This window comes from Orcinus orca, chromosome 16, assembly GCF_937001465.1.
Source record: "Orcinus orca chromosome 16, mOrcOrc1.1, whole genome shotgun sequence".
NCBI lineage: Eukaryota > Metazoa > Chordata > Mammalia > Artiodactyla > Delphinidae > Orcinus > Orcinus orca.
In genome coordinates this window covers 21,853,914-21,874,248 of record NC_064574.1, presented here as the reverse complement: position 1 = coordinate 21,874,248, position 20,335 = coordinate 21,853,914, and the positions used below count along the sequence as shown (strand labels likewise).

Here is a 20,335-nt window from a genome sequence, read left to right as displayed (position 1 = left end):
ATGGACATTTCAGCCCAAGCACCAAGGAGGCACCAAGATAGTGGAATGAACAGTGGAACAACAACGAATCACAGTTGTGGTAGGTAAAAGGTGGTTCAGTCTTGGCAGTTTTTGAAGGTTCCACCTGCTATCATGGCAGCGGCCTTCTAAAGAAGACATTGGACCAGGTGCAGAATTTAGGAAGAAAATAACTGGAAAATGGTTACTTGTGACTCAATTCTCTCTTCTAATTTGAGGGTCTTAACAGTACAGTGTTAGACATGAAAAAGAGAGGGAATTATGGACTCTGTGTCTTAAAATATTCCCCCCACCTTGCCCCCAAGAGGGAGAGTAGGAGGAATTTCCCCTTTCTCTGGTGATCCTCATACCAGGAGCTTCAGCAGGAACACATGGGAGCTTGATAAGTGTCACCTGGAATCGGGGAGCACAGGTGACCCGTGCCCAACCCACTCCTCAGTCAAAAGTTCATTGTCGGGCTTCCCTGGTGGCGCAGTGGTTGAGAGTCCGCCTACCGATGCAGGGGACGCGGGTTCGTGCCCCGGTTCGGGAAGATCCCACATGCCGCGGAGCGGCTGGGCCCGTGAGCCATGGCCGCTGAGCCTGCGCGTCCGGAGCCTGTGCTCCGCAACGGGAGAGGCCAAGGCAGTGAGAGGCCCGCGTACCGCAAAAAAAAAAAAAAAAAAAAAAAAAAAGTTCATTGTCTCCTCCAACAAGTGTAAAATCTGGGATAGGACTGTCCACCTGCTGCCCAAGAGGTTCTGCCCTACAGGGAGCCTGCTAGGGGGAGGGGACCCCAAGAAGAGGGCCTGTTCACATCACTGGGGGTACAGTCGAAGGGCACCAGGAGGGGGGTCTCTGAAGAACCCCTGAAACAGGGGCTGAGGGAGAATGCTCAGCATTAATTTCATGACCAGCCTGGAGAGAAATGTTCCCCCATCTCACTCGTCATTCCATCTGATCCTGATCCTGGAGGTACTGGGAGTGGGGGTGGGCTGAGGAGAGTGAGCAGAAACCTGGTGAAGAGAAACACATTTGGATAAGTAAGGGGAGAAAGTTCCCATCCCCTCCCAGCAGACAGCAACCCACCCTGTGCTTGGCGCCAGTTGGTGGAGAGCAGAGAAGTCTGACCTATCAATGATCATTGAAAACACGATTGATACATGAGACAGACATTTAAAATAATTGAATGAAAACTATGTTCCCCATTTTTAGTAATACAAGACTTGTTACTTAAGAATGATCAGAAGACTGATGACGACTGCCTGATATTTTTCTAGGGGCAGTGAAAAGATACTTCCACTTAGAAAGTTTAAAGAGACAGGCAAAAAAAAATGTTTTTATGATGACATACCAGAAGTCCCTCTTTCAACATACTGGTCACACTTATAAAGGATTGGGCTGTGGCTGGGAGGTCAGCATTCCATCATCTTGGAGTTTGTGACCTCACAGTGGCTGAGAGATTCCTGGAGCCTGGAGATGGGCGGGATGGGGAGATGGGGTCTCGGCTGGCTGGACAGATTGTCCGAAGGAGGTGATGCCCAGGGTCTAGGCTGGAAGCCAGCAGCTGGCCCGGTGAGCCCTGCAGGATCTCCAAGCCCTGTCCCTGCACTAAGAATGATCAGCATGCTGGCGGTCTTGCTTATTCTGTTCATCTTCCTCCTTGCCGTCTTACTGATTATCTGTTACTGCATCTTTCGGGAGGAATAGGCTTGGGCTCCTGCAGGCTGGGACTGAGGCCCATTGGTAGCTTTGGCCAGTCCAGCCACCCAGGGCCTCTGCTGCCCCATGGCCTGGGTCTGGGCCTGTTTGGGAGCCTCCAGCAGCCCCCAGGCCCTCACTGGATGCTCAGACACACTGAGGTGAGACAGAGGGTCTCCCCACCAGGGTCAGTTCCCACCGAGGTGTCAGCATCCCCTCCTCCCTGTGTCCCCTCGCTGGTCCTCTGACCCCCACAGCCTCTTTGTCACTAGTTCTGCTTCTGCTTCATTTTTGTCCTGGGCTGAAGGCCCCTGGTTCCGGAGAGGGGGGTCAATGTTGGCTCAGTGAAAGTCTAAATGGCTCAGGCCTCTGCCATGCAGACAGACAGGAGAAGAGGTGGCCCGTTCCCTTCCCAAACAGGCAGGGCTGGGCCCTGGGGGACCGGAGTCCAAGCAAAAGACTGATAACCTTGGCCGGTGACATCAGACTTTCCTTCTATCTGCAGTGGACAATCCTTGAAAACAACCTTCTTGACTAATGAATCTGGATGGCCTTAGCTAATTAACTTGGGTTTCCCTGAACAACAACTTTGGACCTCCTTTGCTAACTAAATAACTGAGATGTTTGTGGCTAATTATATGTAAGCTTTCCTGGCTTGAGAATCATGAACTTTCTTGCCTGAATACCTGGGCCTTCCGGGGTAACAATATTTGACTTTGGGTCAGTATCTCTCACCATGCTAGCAGACTATATCAATTCTTTACTCTTAAGACCTTGGGTTGTCCTGGCCAAGGGCAGCAGACATCCCTGACTACTTTTCTGGGACTTCTAGAATAAAAATAGAAGAATTCTTCTATGATTTCACCATTACATGTGATATTGACTGATGGTTTATGATGTATATTCTTTTTTTAGAATTCTAAGACTCAAAGTTATGAATGAATAGTAATTTTTATCAAATTATGATAATCATGATGATGATGGTGACAGCTAGAATGTATTACTAGCTGACGATGAGCCAAAAGCTAAAAAAAAAAGCCCTTATGGTGTTCATGTATTTCAATGCATTATTTTACCTAATTTAAAATTTTTGAATTGTAAAGTACACATAACATAAAATTTACCATCTTAATCATTTTTATTTTATTTCTTTATGTTTGGCTGCATTGGGTCTTCATTGCTGCATGTGGGCTTTCCCTAGTTGCGGCGAGCGGGGGCTACTCTTCATTGTGGTGCGCAGGCTTCTCATGGCGGTGGCTTCTCTTGTTGCGGAGCATGGGCTCTAGAGTGCAGGCTCAGTAGTCGTGGTGCACAGGCTTAGTTGCTCCGCGGCACGTGGGGTCTCCCTGGACCAGTGCTCGAACCCGTGTCCCCTGCATTGGCAGGCGGATTCTTAACCACTGCACCACCAGCAAAGCCCCAGTCATTTTTAAATACTCAGTTCAGTAGTGTCAGGTACATTCACATCATTGTACAATCAATCCCCAGAACTCTTTTCATCTTTCAAGCTGAAACGCTGTACCTATTAAACACTAACTCCCTATTCCCCACTATCTCCAGCCCCTGACCACCACCATTCTACTTTCTGTCTCTGAATCTGACTACTCTGGGTACCTCATATAAGTGGAATCATGTAGTATTTGTCCTTTTATAACTGGCTTATTTTACTTAACGTAATATTATTCAGGTTCATCCATGTTGTAGCATTTGTCAGAATTCCCTCCCTTTTTAAGGCTGAATAACATTCCATTGTATGTAGAGACCACATTTTGTTTATCTGTTCATCCATCAATGGACGGTTGAGTAGCTTGTACCTTCTGGCTATCGTGAATAGTACTGCCATGCACATGGGCGGACAAATATCCCTTTAAGACCCTGCGTTCATTTGTTTCGAGGATACGTGGAATTGTTGGATCCTATGGCAATTCTGTTTTTAATTTTTTGAGCAACCACCATCCTATTTTCCATAGTGGCACCATTTTGCATATTTTATCTACTTTGAAGTTGAAAACTTGGGGTTCAGAAGGATTAAGTAGCTTGCTAATGTGTAAAACGTGGTAGACAAAAATTTCAAGTATGTCTATTGAATTCATTTCCTAGGGCTGCCATAAGAAATTACCGCAAACTGGGTGGCTTGAAAGAGAAATTTATTCTCTCACTATTCTGGAGGTTAGAAGTCTGAAATCAACATGTCAACAGGGCCATGCTCCCTCTAAAACTCTGGGTGGGAGTCTTCCTTTTCCTAGTGCTTGGTGGTGTCCATCAATCCTGCAGCTGTGTCACTCCAATCTCTGGCATTCTCCTGGGGTGTCTTTCTCCTCACTTGTAAGGACACCAGTCATGTTGGATTAATGGTCCTTCCTCCTGCAACATGACCTCATCTTAACTTACATCTTAGTTACATCTGCAAATACTATTTCCACATCAGGTCACATTCCCAGGTACCAGGTGTTAAGACTTCAACATAACACCTTTTGGGGTTACATAGCTTAATCCATCATATCTGTCTTCCTCCAAATTCTGTGATATTTACCATACTTTTGACCTCTTAATGTGATAAACTACTAGACTTCCCAATCGAAAGTCATGCTTGCATTTATGGGACAGAACTTCTTTGCTATTAGTGGATTATTAGACTATAAGCTTGGAGGAAGGCAGACACAATAGGCTTCTTTCATTCATCCCTTTGCCTCCAGTCATTATACAAAAACAAAAAACAGTATTGGAAAAGTGGTATAGCTTTTCCAGTGCCTTTATGGGGAAAAATCATTCGAACAGTTGTTTGGGGAATTATTTAGGTGGTAGTTTTTGTTGTTCCTTTCTCAATTTCCTGCCAATCAGGCTGTTGTTGACATCTGTTGGACACACCCACCAGCATAGTGCCCCATAGAGCGGAAGCGCTTATTTACCATGTATTGAATGAATGAATGAATGAATGAATAGAAGGTTCATTGGCTCAGCAGTGCCCCTGACCCCTTTTTGCTGCTACTGTTCTGTCTTGATGACCAGTGGCTCCAAGTGGCTGGTGGCTCTTCCTCCCCCTACAGCCTCCTTAAGCCCCCTGTGTCCACTCCTGAAAGAGCCTTGGTCCAGGCAGACCTAATCACCAGCCTACTCCTGCCTGGGTAGGTCCCCAACACACCCCCTTCTGGCAAAAGACCCACTTGAAACATCCATCCCTTCTGCAGCTTGCAGAGAGTGCACTGCAGTTTTGTTTTGTTTTTAACGTCTGCAGACACACTGCTGACTGACAAATAGGGACAAGCCACTGATCATGGACTGTTATCTGAACGCCAAGAGCAAAGGTTGTCGTAACACATTTATTTCAAGACCTCAGCATGCTGCCCTGTTTGCTGGAATCTCCAGTTAGGTAGGCCAGTGTCGTAGATGGGGAAGTCATCTGAGATAAGCACGCAGTGCCTCGTGCAATGCCAACTCCCCACCCCCACCCCCAGTGATGGAATACCTTAATAACTGGTCATTTAGGATAAGTTAAGGAAAAGACTTGGGCATTTAGCCAGGAGTGTTAGTGACAGAAACTTAACTTATGCTAAAAAAAAAAAAAAAAAGAATTACATTCTTAGAAAGCTTATGTAACTGAACAAAAGGAAAGGCAGAGGTGGAACTGGGCTTCCAAGATGACAAACACCAGGGACTGAAATTCCACCAGTACTCTCTGTCCTGCATCTCCCCCTCTCTGTGTGTGTGGATTTCTGGCTTTACATTTACTCCGTTTCTTGTATATGGGGTGGGGGAGACATATGCTACATTTGCCCTGAAGTACATCTCCATACATCTTCCACTGTAGGTAGGCAGAATTGCCACATATGGTTGTGCAGGTTGTGTACTGCCCAACTCACGGATGTGCCATTCACATCATAGACTCTGGCTGAAAAGCAGAGATGTTAGGGATACTTGGCTGAACATAGAAAACACTTGATGTTTTCCTAGCACATCCTTCTCTCGTCCAGCAGAGTCACCCTACGTTCTACCATCCTGAAGGGAGGGGTTCAAAAATCTCCATTCTAATCCTTAAATGGTGGGCCCTTCTAATGAAGACTCTTGGGAATATCTTTAAAGGGCAACACTTTGGGGGAATTTTCCCACAAGCTTCATGAGGACAAACAACTAAGCCCGTGAGCCACAACTACTGAGCCTGTGCTCTAGAGCCTGCGAGCCACAACTACTGAGCCTGCGTGCTGCAACTACTGAAGCCTGCACGTTGCAACTACTGAAGCCTGCGCGCCTAGAGCCTGTACTCTGCAACAAGAGAAGCCACCACAATGAGAAGCCCACGCACTGCAATGAAGAATAGCCCCTGCTCGCCACAACTAGAGAAAGCCCGCATGCAGCAACGAAGATCCAATGCAGCCAAAAAAATAAATCGATAAAATAATTAATTAAAAATAATAATAATAAATAAATAAATTTATATTAGAAAAAGACACCTGGGTATGATGTTTTCTTTGTGGGAAGATTAACTGATTCAATTTTTTTAAGTGTTATGAAATTATTTAGGTTTTCTATTTTTCCTTAAGGCAATTCTGTTAAATATATTCCAGGAATGCGTTCATTTTACCTAAAGTTAAAATTTTATGGGCAAAAAGTCAAACATATTGTTCTCTAGCTTTTTACCCTCTGCTGACTGTACACAGCCCCTTTTCCCATTCCTAAAGTTGTTTGGCTATGTTGCTCTAAATATGGTTAGGCTCATTTTCTGCCATTTTGGTTTCTACTCATTGTTTTATTGATTTTACTTTATTTGAATCATTTCAATTGTCCTTTTCCTCATTTTTTTAAGCCCTCAGAAAACAAGAGCAAACTGAGACACATGGACTTTTTCTTACATTTCAGAATCAAGTGAGTGCCTCTCCCATTGCAACAATGAGAATTTCTTTCTTCTCTTGTAACATTTAAAGATTCATCTATTACAGGCCATGCAATGAGATGCTCTATCCAGTTTCTAACTTGTTCACATCCAAACACATGTATCCACTCCCCCATCCCTTCCGCCACATCAGCTTGTGCGTCTTCCTTTTCCTCCCTTTTCTGAACATCTTCCCATTCCCCCTTTCTGTTTGAGTCCTTCAAAACCCTGCTAAGGTACACCGCCTACAAGAAACCACCTTAGTTTGTAAATTGAAGTATGACTCCACTCATAGCTCCACAACTAGCCTCCAAGCTCCTTTAGGATCCCTTCTCTCACACTTGAGATACATAATTAAGGAAGAAAGTATAATTTTCCCAGCTTGGGTCTCACGCCCAAACATTTCTCAGGAGAGGGCAAGACACCATAATTGATATTCCCAACAAGACTGAATTCAACAGGAAAAGTGAATGCCACAAGAAAATCAGGGAGAAGGAGTAGACAGGTCAAAACTACAGATGTCCTAGCTATTTAATATTCAGATTGGCGGTTGGGAAGAGGAAAGGATGCTTGGAGACTTGGCAGGTCAGAGTTTCCGTTCTAATCCACAAGGGGGCGCGAAAGAACCGCTTGCGCGGGTTCCGCCCTGGGAGCTGCCGCTCTAGGCTGCATCCCGCACCTCAACTGCATTTCCGCTGGCGCTCAACCGCTGGAAGCTGCGTCTTGCGGCCTAGTCGCCGGGAATCGTGCAGCATCTTCTCTCGTCGTCCCCTATGACCTGCAGCCGACAGTCCCGGCGCCCTGGGTGAGTCATTGCGAGGTCGCGCTGCCCAGGGACCCCCGGCGGCCTCCAAGGCCGGTGCTCCGTCTCCCCGCCCCCGACAGGAGGGGAAACTGAGGCCCGAGATGGGGGGAGCTCCAGCCGCAGGTCACCTCGGAGCCCTTGTTCGCTCCCTGTTCTGAGCCCGTCCCCTCCGCCGCGTGTGGACCTTTCGGGACTCGTGTCCTAGACAAAGAGGCCTCGGGTCACCGCGCCACCGGCCGGCGCCGGTTCGGAGCGTCAGGTCCCCTGGCCTCACCCGCCCCGTGGGGAGACTTGTGCCCGCTGATGTTGAGAGACAGGTCGGGTGACGCGTGGGCCCGAGGTCCCGCAGGGGGTCGTGCAGAGCCCGTGTGAACCTGGCCCGAGGGGCGCCAGAACCCCTGATTCACTGCCCATCACCTCCGACTCTAGCGTTTCAGGCCCCAAAGCCGTTCGTCGGTTACCGGCCAAATACTCTGGTGAGCGTTAGCCCATTTCCCCCTAATAAGCTTTAAGGGAAAGTGTTGAAACCTCCATTTTCCAAACGGGTGTTTGAGCTTTAAAGTGAGGGCGCCCCAGCCCCTTGGGCAAGTGCTGCTCCTGAGGGCCTTGAACTGGGGGCCGTGGCCTTCCTGCCATGCGGCAGAGGGGGTGGTCCCTGGGCTGAGGGGGGTTCTGGGAACTGTGTTGCAAAGCCTTGTGCAGGAGAGTGGGGCTGGGTTTGGGGGCCAGAAAAGCCTGAGTTCAGATGCTGACGCAGCCCCTCGTTAGCCGTGGAACCTCGGGTGAGTTACTTCATTCTCCTGAGCTTTCCTTTCCTTCCGGGGGGGAAACAGCAATCAGTCGGGAGGGCAGAGGCCTGGTCTGTGTCTTTGAACCCCTAGTGCCTGGCAAGTGGTTAGTAGGTACTTAGTTGGTATTTTGTGGGTGGAGGAGTACTTGAGGCATTTTTACAAGAAGTTGGTCTTCCTGTGGCCTCTGTTGATGAGGGGAGATGGAGTCTTTCCATGAAGTGAGGATAGTGTTGGGGTCCCGGGCTTGGCTGGGCAGCTTTCCCGTGCCTGGGCGGAGAGCCGGCTGCTGACATGGGCTCCTCTGCCTGGCTCTTTTTCTGCCCTTTGTTGCCCCTGCATTCGGAAGTGATCATGGGCTGCCCGTGCCCTGGTCCCTGGTAGTGCCGGCAGAGGAGTTGCTGGAAGCGTTTCCCCGTGTTTGGAGGGTTCACTCCTGTCCCTTCCCAACTCTGGAGCTGTCCCACTCGGCCGTCCTCCCGCCGCCTTTACATATGCTTCCTGGCCCCTGGTGTCCGGCTTACTGAGTGTTCCCTATGCGAGGCCCAGTGCTAGTTGCAGAGAAGCTTTTAAAAAAGGAAGATAAAGCATGGCCTGTGTCTAAGGAGCTGTGGGCTGGCTGTGGAGCCACTGTTCGGGTAATTTTCACCAAGGGCTTCCCTCCAGGAAGCCAGGTCTGCCTCCCCCCTCTCCCCTTTCCAGGTCCTTAGTCAAGCATGTTTCCTGGTGTGATGTAGTGTGGGAAGTGGCTTGATGTGAGATGAGGGCACTAATCATACTTCATGGAAATCGTTGGTTTTCTTGTTTTTTTGCCTCTCTCTGCTCTGATCTCAAGGTCAGTGTCTGAGTTTTGCCTCTCCGCAGCCTCAGTGCCTGGCAGGTGTCCGGTGCTCAGCAACTGTGCAACAACTGCCCAGCAGGAAAGAAGGAAAGGACAAACGCATCCCGGTGAGGTGGCGTGGCCCATCATGTCATGGAGAATCAGGGGAAGACTGCTGTGAGCCAGCCAGCCAGGGGAGAGGTGGGGGCACTTCCTGTGTGTCCTTTTCTTGGAATTGTTCTTCCTATTGGCCAGTATTTATCCCTTGGAGGTCCCTTGGCATGAGATGGAGCCCAGTCCACCAGGGGAGACTTTCCCCATGGCCTGCGGTTATGGTGGCAGGAACCAGAGCCGTATTGCACTTGGACAAGGCTTCAATAGACACCAGACCTCACCTCCGCAGGCAGCCTGAGGTGCCTTTACCCCTCCTACCCCACCCCCGGGTCAAGGCCAGACCAGGCCAGGCACGGCCTGTCAGGTGCTGCACGCTCCCAGACCTGTCCTCGACTTTTATCCTGTTCAAGATCCAGCTTCCAGAAACTGTACAGTGTCATTAGAGTTTGCACAAAAGATGATCTGAAAGGGCCTCTGCCTCAGATGCAGATGAGCTGTTGTCCCATGTGGAGTAATAACTTCCGTCCTGTTCATGAGTGGTGGCGTGGCTCGTGGGTGGTACCAGCAGCCCATGCTTGTGAAGTGGCCGCAATGCACGTACTCGGCCTGGGCTTCCCAGGACGTGCTGTGGCCAGGTGGGATCTAGGTTACTCATCCAGGGCTTCTCGACTGTTGCAGAGGAGACCCTTGAGATGTGTCCCCATCCTGTCAAGAAGCGGGTGGACCATGTGCTGCTGAGGTGAGCTCTGTTCGCTGGAGATCTGGGGCTTTGCCTCCCTCAAGGTACACGCAGGTCCCGCCGTGGTCCTGGAAGCAGCTAGAGGAGAGACGAGAGTGGCTTCGACCCGGCCCTCAGCGTTACCCTGTCTGGGGCCTTTGGGAACACACCTGGTTCCTCTTTACGTGCTTGTTTCTGAGAGCCCCTGGGGAGCCCTTCCTCAGACTGTTTGTTATGTTGGCAGCAGAATGTGTGAACGGAGGCAGGGAAAGGATTTCGGTATGCCCACCTGTACCCAGGTGTCAGTCACTTCTCTGCCTCCTCCTAACTTTGGGACCTTCTCTTATCGCTGGTTTCATCCTCCATAAAGCAGGACTACAATGAGGCCATTTGTCCTCAGATCACCTAGTCCCTGTCTTTTACAACCTAAGAACTCTGTCACTTTTCTTTCAGAGGTGTCCTCCCTTTGTCTCTCCCTTCCGGGCCACGTGGAAGGCTTTTTTGCAGGATTAGAAGCAAATACTGGGTCCTTGTGCTCTGTTAGGCCGACTGCTCCAGGCCTCTGCCATTGGCCTCGTTTTTCAGCAAGCCCTCTGTCCTTTCCTGCCCCTGCACTTGGAAGTGATCACGGGCTGCCTGTGGCCTGCATTTTGGTAGTGCAGGCAGAGGAAACATGGTAGGGTTGTCCTGCATTTGGAGGGTTCACATCCTCACCCTGCAGTTCCGGGAGCTTTCCCACACACTCCTGCTTCTTCCCTGCCACACCTCGGGCCTCCAGGGCCTTGGGGTCTATCATGCGTGCATTAGTGTCGTTGTTGGGGCATTCGCTTCCTGCCCCTGCTGTTGGGAACCAGGCCCTGTGTGCTGCTTAAGTTCCCCTTGATGCCCAGTTGCTATCAGTCGGCCATGGCACGTTCCCGTAAACCTGGCAATGGCGTCCTTTTCCGCCTTCACTGATCAATTACGCATGGGTCAGCGTTGGCCACCCTGCCATAGGCCATCCACTGTCTCCCTTTTTAGAGTTAACTACTGTTTTTTAATGAGGAAATAGTGTGTCTGTTCAGGAAATAATAACAGCCAACATCTGCAGAACGTTTACTGTCTGGTAACTCTTGCACTAAGTCCTTTCCTGGTGCCTGACATGCTCTGCTGTGAGCAAGGACAAGGCGGGTGCTCATCCTTGGCTTCTTGTCTGTTGCAGATGAGTCCACTGTGTGCAGAGGTGTCATGGAACTTGTCATCAGGAGTGGTCTAGACCCCAGTGTCCTTGAGGTAAGATCTCTGGTCCATTCTCTGGAGTGTTGGGTCCTCTGATCCGGTAGTCGTGTGTGTGTGTGTTCCCAGGGGCTTTGGGTGAAGATGTAGGGGAGCTGAGAGGTGAGCTGAAGGCAGCATCCACGAGTCCCCAGGTCTGCTCACCACCCCAGCTCTGGGCATCCTGGACCACATCTGGCCCTTCACTGTCTGCAGTGGCTGCTGCAGGGGTGGAGCCTCTAGAGTTCCACTGGGGCAATGAGAGTTGTGGGGTATCTGTCCTTCCCTGGAGTGTGGGCAGAAGGATGTTGTGATGGAAAATGGGGGGACCTGGGCATCAGAGATTCCTCCCCTGGCTTTTTTTTGTTTTGTTTTGTTTGTTTTTTCGTGGTATGCGGGCCTCTCACTGCTGTGGCCTCTCCCGTTGCGGAGCCCAGGCTCCGGACGCGCAGGCTCAGCGGCCATGGCCCACGGGCGCAGCCGCTCCGCGGCATGTGGGATCCTCCCAGACCGGGGCACGAACCCGTGTCCCCTGCATCGGCAGGCGGACTCTCAACCACTGCGCCACCAGGGAAGCCCCCTCCCCTGGCTTTGAATCCCCTTCTGCTGCTGGCTTAGTCAGTGTCCTGTTCAGAACCTTGTTTTCTTCATTTGAAAAACCAAAGCTGTGTTAGAGGTGACTTTGTGGTTCTTAAGACCACATGATTTCTGTAATTTCCAACTGCAGTATTTTCCCATTTTTGTCCAAAGTGACTTCTCTTTTTTTTTTTTTGAGTGGATTTTTTACTGTGCTTTTTTTTTTTTTAATTTATTTTTGTCTGTGTTGGGTCTTTGTTGCTGTGTGCGGGCTTCCTCTAGTTGCGGTGAGCAGGGGCTACCCTTCGTTGTGGTGCGCAGGCTTCTTATTGTCGTGGCGTCTCTTGTTGCGGAGCATGGGCTGTAGGCGCACACGCTTCAGTAGTTGTGGGTTGCGGGCTCTAGAGCGCAGGCTCAGTAGTTGTGGCACATGGGCTTAGTTGCTCCGCGGCATGTGGGATCTTCCCCGGCCAGCGCTCAAACCTGTGTCCCTTGCATTGACAGGCAGATTCTTAACCACTGCGCCAGCAGGGAAGCCCCAAAGTGACTTCTCTTTGATTCCCCTTGGGAGAAGATTCCTGTTGGGCTTTTGCAGGAAGGAATGGCCACTCCGTGGGTCCTGTGCTTGGCTGGGTGGTTTTCCCAGACTCAGTCTACCGTATAGGCCACTGGCACTCCCTTCTCTTCCTGGAGCTCTCTCTGCCTTGTACGCACCTGCATTCAAAAGGTGGCCATGGGCTGTCTGTGCTCTGGTCGTTGATAATGCAGGGAGAGGAATTGTGGAAAGCAATTTCCCGTGTTTGGAGGGTCCACACCAGTCCCTTTCAAATGCTGGCGCTTTCACACACTCCTGCTTCTCTCCAGCCCGTGCTTTCCAGCCCTCAGGCACTGGGGGCTGCTGTGTGACAGGCAGTGACAGGAGACTTCCGAGCTTGGCCTGTCTCAGCTTGGCCTCCTGTTAGCAGAGCCAGGCTACGTCTGCGTCAGGTTTAGATACTTTACGGGTGTAAGGAACCAGGATGAATTATACGTAATGAATAAGCACGATGTTGGGTGGTGTATAGTCGTTGCTGTAAGATTTTCAAAGGGAAGCAGCTTGTTGGAGGTGGCGGACCTGGCCTTTGAAGGAGTGGGATGTGATAGGCCATAGGAAGGTCTTCGGGGGAAGGGAGGAACACGAGGACGATTTGAGGCTGGGGTGAGCATGAGCACCTGGGAGTCCGGTGTACAGGCAGTAATGACAGTGCGGGGGACAGCTGCTGGGGTGGCGGTCCCCGCTCCTGCCACAGGGGTAGGGCCGAGTGGGAAGAGCTCCTGAGAGCGAGCTCTCCAGCCGTCTCTCTGCCAGTTACTACATTTGCTCTGTCGCCATGAGAAGGCCCATTTTTTAAAGACTGTTCATTTTGACTCTTCTCTGGGAGTTTTGAGATTCCTTTGTGAGCCAGGTTTAGTGTGAAAAGCCCGCAGTTCATGCCTGACTAATTGGGGGCACTCTCACACATGTCAGCTTGAAGGAAGATGAGGTAACGTTGGAGAGTTATCCCTGGTCCTGACCTCCTGCCCCGTGGCCTCCTCGTCACTCTGCGGTGCTGCCTTGGAGGAAGCCTCAGGGATGGAAGCTCTGGCCTCTCAGGATGGTGACCTGGGTCCCAGCTCCCCTGGAAGGGCCTCCTCATGGTGAGTAACTGCCAAGGGGCTAAGTTGACCTGTGTTTCTGAAATAGAAATTCCAAGCTGCCGGCCTCATGTGACTTCCTCCTTTAGGTTGTTCTGGGGCTGTTCACGGATGCTGGCATAGCAGAGTGAAGAGGGGTGTTGCCGCCGATCATCACCAGACTTCCTTCTCCTGTTGCCTTAGCACAGTATGGAAGGGCTTTGTCCCTGTGAGCGGGGCAGAGGGAAAGTCCTGGGATTCTGGGGACTTGGGATTCAGAACTGGAAACCTTCAGCTGGCTCTGCCCTTCCCAGCAGATGCCACAGAGCACCACGGACCCAGAAGTCTGCTTTCCTTCCGTCTGGACCAGGTCATCCAGTGGCCTCCGTGTCCCTTGTCTGCTCCTGGTGTAACTTTAGAAACAAGAGTTCCCATTGGAGTCTTCTGTGCTGGGCATCGTGTCCTCTAACCCACTTCAATAAATCTTGAAACTGCCTTGCCGCCTTTTATGGTTTTGTTTTCTTTTTTTAATACTTGCTTCCATGTGCACAGCTGGGTATAGAGACAGTGGGTCACAGGGGCAGGTCTTCCAGGTTTCAGTCATTGAGACTTTCCACTTAGCACACTCCTGAGGCCTGACCTAGGGATGGGGGATGGGATGTAGACTTGACATGGGGTTGAATAATCCCAGGTGCTTCTGGGGGCTCAGGTTTAGCAGAGATGGGAATTGTTGGCGGAGGAATGTTTGCTCCAGGGCTTTGGAAGAGAGGATGAGGGTGCGGTGGATGTAGAGACAGTCAGGGGCTGAAGTCCTCGAGGAAGCAGGAGCGCCTTGGGCTCTGGGCGTGAAAGTACACGGGGTGAATTTGGGGAGATGGTTTGGAGCAGGGCTGGGAGAGGGATGTATGAGGAACAGCTGCCCTCGGGAGAACTCTGGGGGTGTGGTGGGCAAAGGCCAGGTGTTGGGGTTCCTGGTACAGTAACAAAAATAGCAGTGGTGCGCTTCACCACCCTGTGGGTACGTGGTACTCTGCTCACCTTTCAGGTGTCATCCACACAGGGGAACTCTCCCAAAGGCCCTGGTGAGAAAGGAGGAGTTCGCTGTCCATTCTTTCCAGTGACGTTGAATCACCTTGACTGGGGCTGAGGTAGAAACCAGGTGGTCAGGCCCACCTTTGTGAGGTCAGCAAATTGCTGGCTTCTGTCAGTGGGAGGCATTCTTGGGCCTGGAGGGTCCACGCTGCCGGGCAGCCGCAGCAGAGGTCCTTGTTTCTGCCGTTCCCCTCTCCTCGGCACCTGCCCAAGGGCCACGTGAAGTCTCCCATTTGCTCTCTTGAAGGACCCCCACCTGCTCTGACTCCTCTCTGGGCCAGTTTCATCCCACCGTGGCCCTAGTCCTCTAGTGAAAAAGGAGCACATGTCCGCCCACTTAGCCAAAGCCCCTTCCTTTCCAGCGAGATTTCGCTGCTGGTTGTTGCCTCGACACTTGGAGCCCTCTTTCTTTAACACTGACCATCCCCTCGTTGCTAAGCAACTTCCTGTCAGCTTTTGGTACCAGTGTCTATGCCCCACTCCCCTCCCCTTTATTCTGTTTATTCTTTCATGGTTTTCTGGACCCCCCCTACCTCAATCCTATAGCCTGGGGGTCCTTGGTGCCATTTTGTCTGTGTCCTGTAGGAGGGGGCGGCGATGAAGCATTGGAGAGGGGAGAGGCGCGAGGTGCTGTGGTTGGTGAAGTGGGGGCGGGGAGGGAAGTCACAAGCCTACGGAGGTGTGATCTCTGGAGGTATGATCTCTGAAAGTGTGATCTCTGACCATGGCTTGGCCCAAGGGCACCAAAATTTTCTTCGTAATTCGCCAGCCTGGTCACTTTCCGGAGGCGTCACTCATTCCTCGCCCTGTTTCTGTGGCATCCTGGTATAATGACTGGAGGTGGGGGTGGGTGAAGTAATGCATTAGAAGTGCAGGTTGCACCACCCCGCCTGCCTGCCCCGCACGTAGCACTCAGTAGAGGACAGCGCTTCCTGGTCGTTAACCTGTTCACTTTCAAATTATAAATGATGCTCGCCCCTGACCCAGCCTCTTAAGTCTGCCCTCTCCTGCTCTCTGCTACCCTCGCCCACCTGACCCTCAGCCCCAGCTTAGGCTTCCCACTTGCCAGGGTAGACACGCAGGGCCCTCCCCTGTGACCATGGTCTACTGTCCACCCGCATCTCACACATCACGCCCCACAAGCACCATAGGCCCCAGCCGTGCTACGACGTAAGGTTCCTGACCATGCTGCCCTTTTCCTGGCCTGCGTTTTGTGTGCCTGGAATGACCCTTCCATTTCAGATGCTCGCCTGACTCAGCTTGTGTCACTTCCTGTAGGAAGCCTTCACTGGCTAAACCTCCACCCAGAGTGGATCCCCTGCCCTTCCTTCCATTCACATCAAGTTCAATTTTGGGTAGGCACAATTCTAGGAAATGATCAATAAAAGAAGGCAAAAGAGCGAAAACCCCTGCCTTTATGCTGCTTCCATTTTAGAGGACAGGGACATACCATAAACGAAGTACTGAAATGTCTAGTGTGCTAGAGAAGGACTGAGAAGAAAAGTAGTCAAGCAGAGAAACAGGACAGGAAGTCTGGGGACAAGCAGGGGGCGTGGCCTTTGAATCTGTAGATGGAGAAGGCCTTACCTAGGAGGTGTGATTTGAGTAGAGGGAGGAGCTCTCACCTCTGGGCGTTCATGGCAGCCTGTGCAGTCTCCATCACGGCACGGACCAGCGATGGGAGGAATCTTCCCTCTGGGATACCAGGCCCAGGGAACTGGGGGGACGAGACACCTCTGAGGCCTCTGCAAGACGACGGCTAATTAGCAACATCTGCCATGTGGTGAGGGCAGCAGCCGAATCAAGTTGGGATTAGCTAGTCAGGCCAGGCTGTGCATGTCTGGAGGGCAGGCTCTGCATTGTCAGCGCGCAGCCCCTCGCCCCACCCCCCGACCACAGCTCGGTGGACTCGGTGCCATCTCCCATGGGCAGGCCTAACCCATGACCTGGTCTAGGACCAAGAACAGTGCTAACCAAGCCAGGCGTGTTTTCCTCTTGGGGGGTTCTTAGCGTGTCAAGAGCCTGAGTGATTGGTTGCAGGAACAAAAACAGGAAGAGATGGAAGAATTAAGTCCCTTTAACAGCAGAGTCCAGAGGTGCAGGGCATTGAGCTCCTGTTGTAGGCAAGAGAACTATTTCTAGAATGTTTACAGGGAGAGGATGAGATTCCAATTTCCAAACGATGTTTGTGCTGCTGTACAAGGCCTGGCTATGGAGTCTGAGCAGCACTTGCTACAAGGCCTGGGGTTCAGTTTTCCCTGAATTCTTATAAGCATGGCCAAGTGACCAAAATCCTTGTCTTCCTTTTCTTTCTAAGAGAAGTTGCAAACACCATCACTGTACCATTAGTAGAGGGAGCTAAATGAGTCTCTGCTCATAACAGCCTACAGGGTATTACTTACCAGTGTAGTGGCTGACACAGGCGAGGAGCTCAATCTGCATTGAAGGATGAGGGATGAAGCCAGTGGTGGCCTCGACCATGGGTACCAGGAATAGTTCACTGAGGCCCCTCTGCCCCCATGACTACAACTGGCATGTCACCAGGATACCTAACTCGGCCTGCATTAGGAAGCGACCTAGAGAAACCATTAAGAGCCTGTTGAATTCTGATGTCCCTTAATTGCTGTGGGGCCTGGAGCACATTCTTTTGCCTCCTTGAGCCTCGGTTTCTGGCTCTGTAGTTTGACCATCAGAATAGGACCTACCACGAATAGTAATGATGAAATAAGATGATGCTTGTTAAATGCATAACACAGTACCTGCCTCACACTGGGTGCTCTGTACACATCAGCTATTTTTATTCGATGAGCATGTCTAGCTTGTTGATAGTTAAAATGAAGAACAAATATAAAATGTCATTATGACAGACTCATCAGTTATCTATTAACGTGACACCGTAAATACTTTTTTGCAAATTTGCAGACGTCCCAGTGGGGCTGGTGTTAATCATCCCTACCATTGATTGAACTTTTATTAAATTGCATGCACTATACTAAGTGAGCCTGTATATATAATTACTTCACTTAATCTTCACAACAACCAGTGAGGTAGACTTAATTATTCTCCATTTTATAAATGAGGAAACCAAAGCTCAGAGAAATGAAGGGACCTGTCTCCCTTCCAATGAATGGTTCAGCTGGCTTACCATTTCCTGGTGTATCAAGTAGTGAAAAATGTTGCAGGCTGATTTCATAAATAGCACAAGCATACGAGGCTGTCAGATGCTTGTTTGTACTGGGAAACTGGAAATTAGGATATTTTACTATTCCCTCCATCTGTTTCAAATTATGGCCTATTATCCAGTCTTCCTAAAATAGTCCCCATCTAGATCACCAGTCTTGAGGACTGAACTTGTGAACCTGACATGTACAGAGATGATAGGCATGTTTCAGCCAACGCCAAAGTATCAAGTACGCATCTCATTACGGCTGTGTCTGAGGCAGGAGTCATCCTAGGTCTCCTAAGCTTGAAGAAACCTTGGCAGGGTATGACCGAGGTGGCCCAAGAACCAGGATTAGGGTCAGAAGGGCTATGATCCTATCAGCAAGTTGGTGCCTGGTACCAGAGGTGAGGCAGCTGGTGGGAGTTTTATGTATAGTATAATCAAGCCAGGAGAACGGCCATCTGGGAGAATGAAGGTTTATTTGTCCATGCAAAAAAGATTTGTCAGGCACTGTGCTGAGAAGCAGGATCTGCCCTCATGGGGATCACATACAGGTATATACATAATAAATTCTATTTCCAGATATTTATGGAACAGTCACTATGTGTGGGCCTTGCTCTAAGCTGGGCACACAATCCTGAACAAAGCTGAGGAGGGGCCTCATGGAGTGTACAGTCTAGAACAGCACTGTCCAATATAAACCCATACATGTAATTTAAAATTTTCCGGGCTTCCCTGGTGGCGCGGCGGTAGAGAGTCCACCTGCCGATGCAGGGGACACAGGTTCGTGCTCAGGTCCGGGAAGATCCCGCATGCCGCAGAGCGGCTGGGCCCGTGAGCCATGGCTGTTGAGCCTGCGCGTCCGGAGCCTGTGCTCCGCAACGGGAGAGGCCACAACAGTGAGAGGCCCGCGTACCGCAAAAAAAAAAAGGAAAAATTTTCCTACTAGCTGCGTTAAAGAAATAAAAAGCAGATGAAATACATTTTAGTAATATGGTTTTATTTGATTCACTACATCAAAAAATATTTTCATTTCAACATATAATTAATATAAAAATTATTGAGATGTTTTATATTTTTCCCCCAAACTAAATATTTGAAATCTAGTGTACATTTCATGCTTACAGCACATCTTGGTTATGCTTACAGCACATGTGGCTGGTGGCTACCTTATTGGACAGCACACAGATCTAGATGATGAGGGGTTCGAGGCTAATTCCACGAAAGAAGAGTGTTGCAAGGATGCCTTCTTTACAGGAAAGCTGCTGCATCTGGTAAAGAAGCTCCTCCAGCCTGGGTTCCCCATCCCCTGGAATCCCTCTTCCCCATCTTGGCAGAGCAGGGCCAGGTATATATCAGGTGTGCCGGATGGAATCCCTGCATCATGTTCCAGAACCTACTGGAGGCAGGATGCCAAGTTCCGTAGTGCTTGCCCCGCGTAAGCCCCGCCTCCTAGAGTTAACCTTAGTGTGCTGGGAGTGCGTTCATTCAGTCAGTTACTACTTGTTAATTGAGCACCTACTAAGTGCCAGCCTCTGTGCTAAGTAAGCACTGGGAACACACACCAGTGAACATAGACAGTTGATAGCTCACAGTCCCATCATGATAAACAAGTAACCCACAAATGAAGAAATCATTAAAAACTGTAAGAAATGCTATGGAGGACAAATGACAGGTGCTGTGAGATTCAACAGGGCCACCTGACCTCTTTGGGGGTCAGAGAAGTTATCCCTGAGGAAGTAGAATTAACTGGGCAAAGGAGGAGTGGTCCACGTGCAAAAGCAGCATGGGGGATGCAGGGAGGAGCTCTAAGACAGCCAGTGGGGATGGCATGCACCATTGAGGATTAGGGCAGCAGCCTGGAGTGGCTGGGAGAGCGCTAGCTTTGGAGTCGCACGGATCTGGTCCAACCCAACCAGAAACTTGGGTGACAAGTTTCAACCTGTCTGGGCCCCAGTTACCTCCTTTAGAGGGATGTGGTGAAGATTAAACAGAGTGATGTATGAAAACTCTTGATATAGCAAATGCCCTACCTCATTGTTAAATTATTGACCTTTGTTATTATTTATTGAAGGTTCTTCTGTACCATATCAAGAAGATGGCTAAGTTTTGTGTTTGTTTCCTTCTCTTGGGGACTTCAGAAGGCTCCAAAGTAGAAGTGTTTGGAGAAGTGGAGACAGAAACCTCCCCCACCCCTTTATTTTTTCCCTTGCTTTATTTTTACTAGAAAATTTGAACAGTACAAGTAATAGATGACTTTTAAAAATAAACCTTTTATTTTGATAGTTTTAGATTTGCAGAAAAGTTTAAAACCTAGTACAAAGAGTTCCCATGTATCCTTCACCCAGGTGCCCCTAATAAGCACATTTGTCAAAATTAAGAAGTTAATACTGGTACCTTACCATTAACTGAACTCCAAGTTCAGTTTGGATTTCACCAGTTTCCCCACTCATGTCCATTTTCTGTGCCAGGATCCAATCCAGAATACCACATTACATTTAGTCATTATGTTTCCTTAATATCCTCCAATCTGCAACAGTTTCTCAGTCTTTCCTTATTTTTCATGACCTTGACAGTTTTTTGTTTTTGTTTTTGGCTGCTAAGTATGTGGGATCTTAGTTCCCCGACCAGGAATCGAACCTGTGCCGCTTGCATTGGGAGCACGGAGTCTTTTTTTTTTTTTTTTTAAGGTCACTGCTGTAGTGGTTGGAATAAGAGGCTGAAAGGATTTTTGTTTTTTGTTTTTGTTTTTGGCTGTGTTGGATCTTTGTTGCTGCGCGCGCGCTT

General features: G+C 49.8%; 3 non-coding genes across 3 annotated transcripts; all 3 read left to right on the top strand.

Annotated features, from left to right (window-relative positions):
• The first annotated feature begins 8,492 nt into the window (after nt 1–8,492).
• Nucleotides 8,493–8,626, top strand: LOC117202516 (small nucleolar RNA SNORA71). The gene has a single exon (XR_004484938.1). It is a non-coding gene; the product is annotated as a small nucleolar RNA SNORA71 (small nucleolar RNA).
• Nucleotides 8,627–10,417: 1,791 nt separating this feature from the next.
• On the top strand, nt 10,418–10,550 carry LOC117202518 (small nucleolar RNA SNORA71). The gene has a single exon (XR_004484940.1). It is a non-coding gene; the product is annotated as a small nucleolar RNA SNORA71 (small nucleolar RNA).
• Nucleotides 10,551–12,352: 1,802 nt separating this feature from the next.
• LOC117202514 (small nucleolar RNA SNORA71) lies at nt 12,353–12,487 on the top strand. The gene has a single exon (XR_004484935.1). It is a non-coding gene; the product is annotated as a small nucleolar RNA SNORA71 (small nucleolar RNA).
• Nucleotides 12,488–20,335: the final 7,848 nt, after the last annotated feature.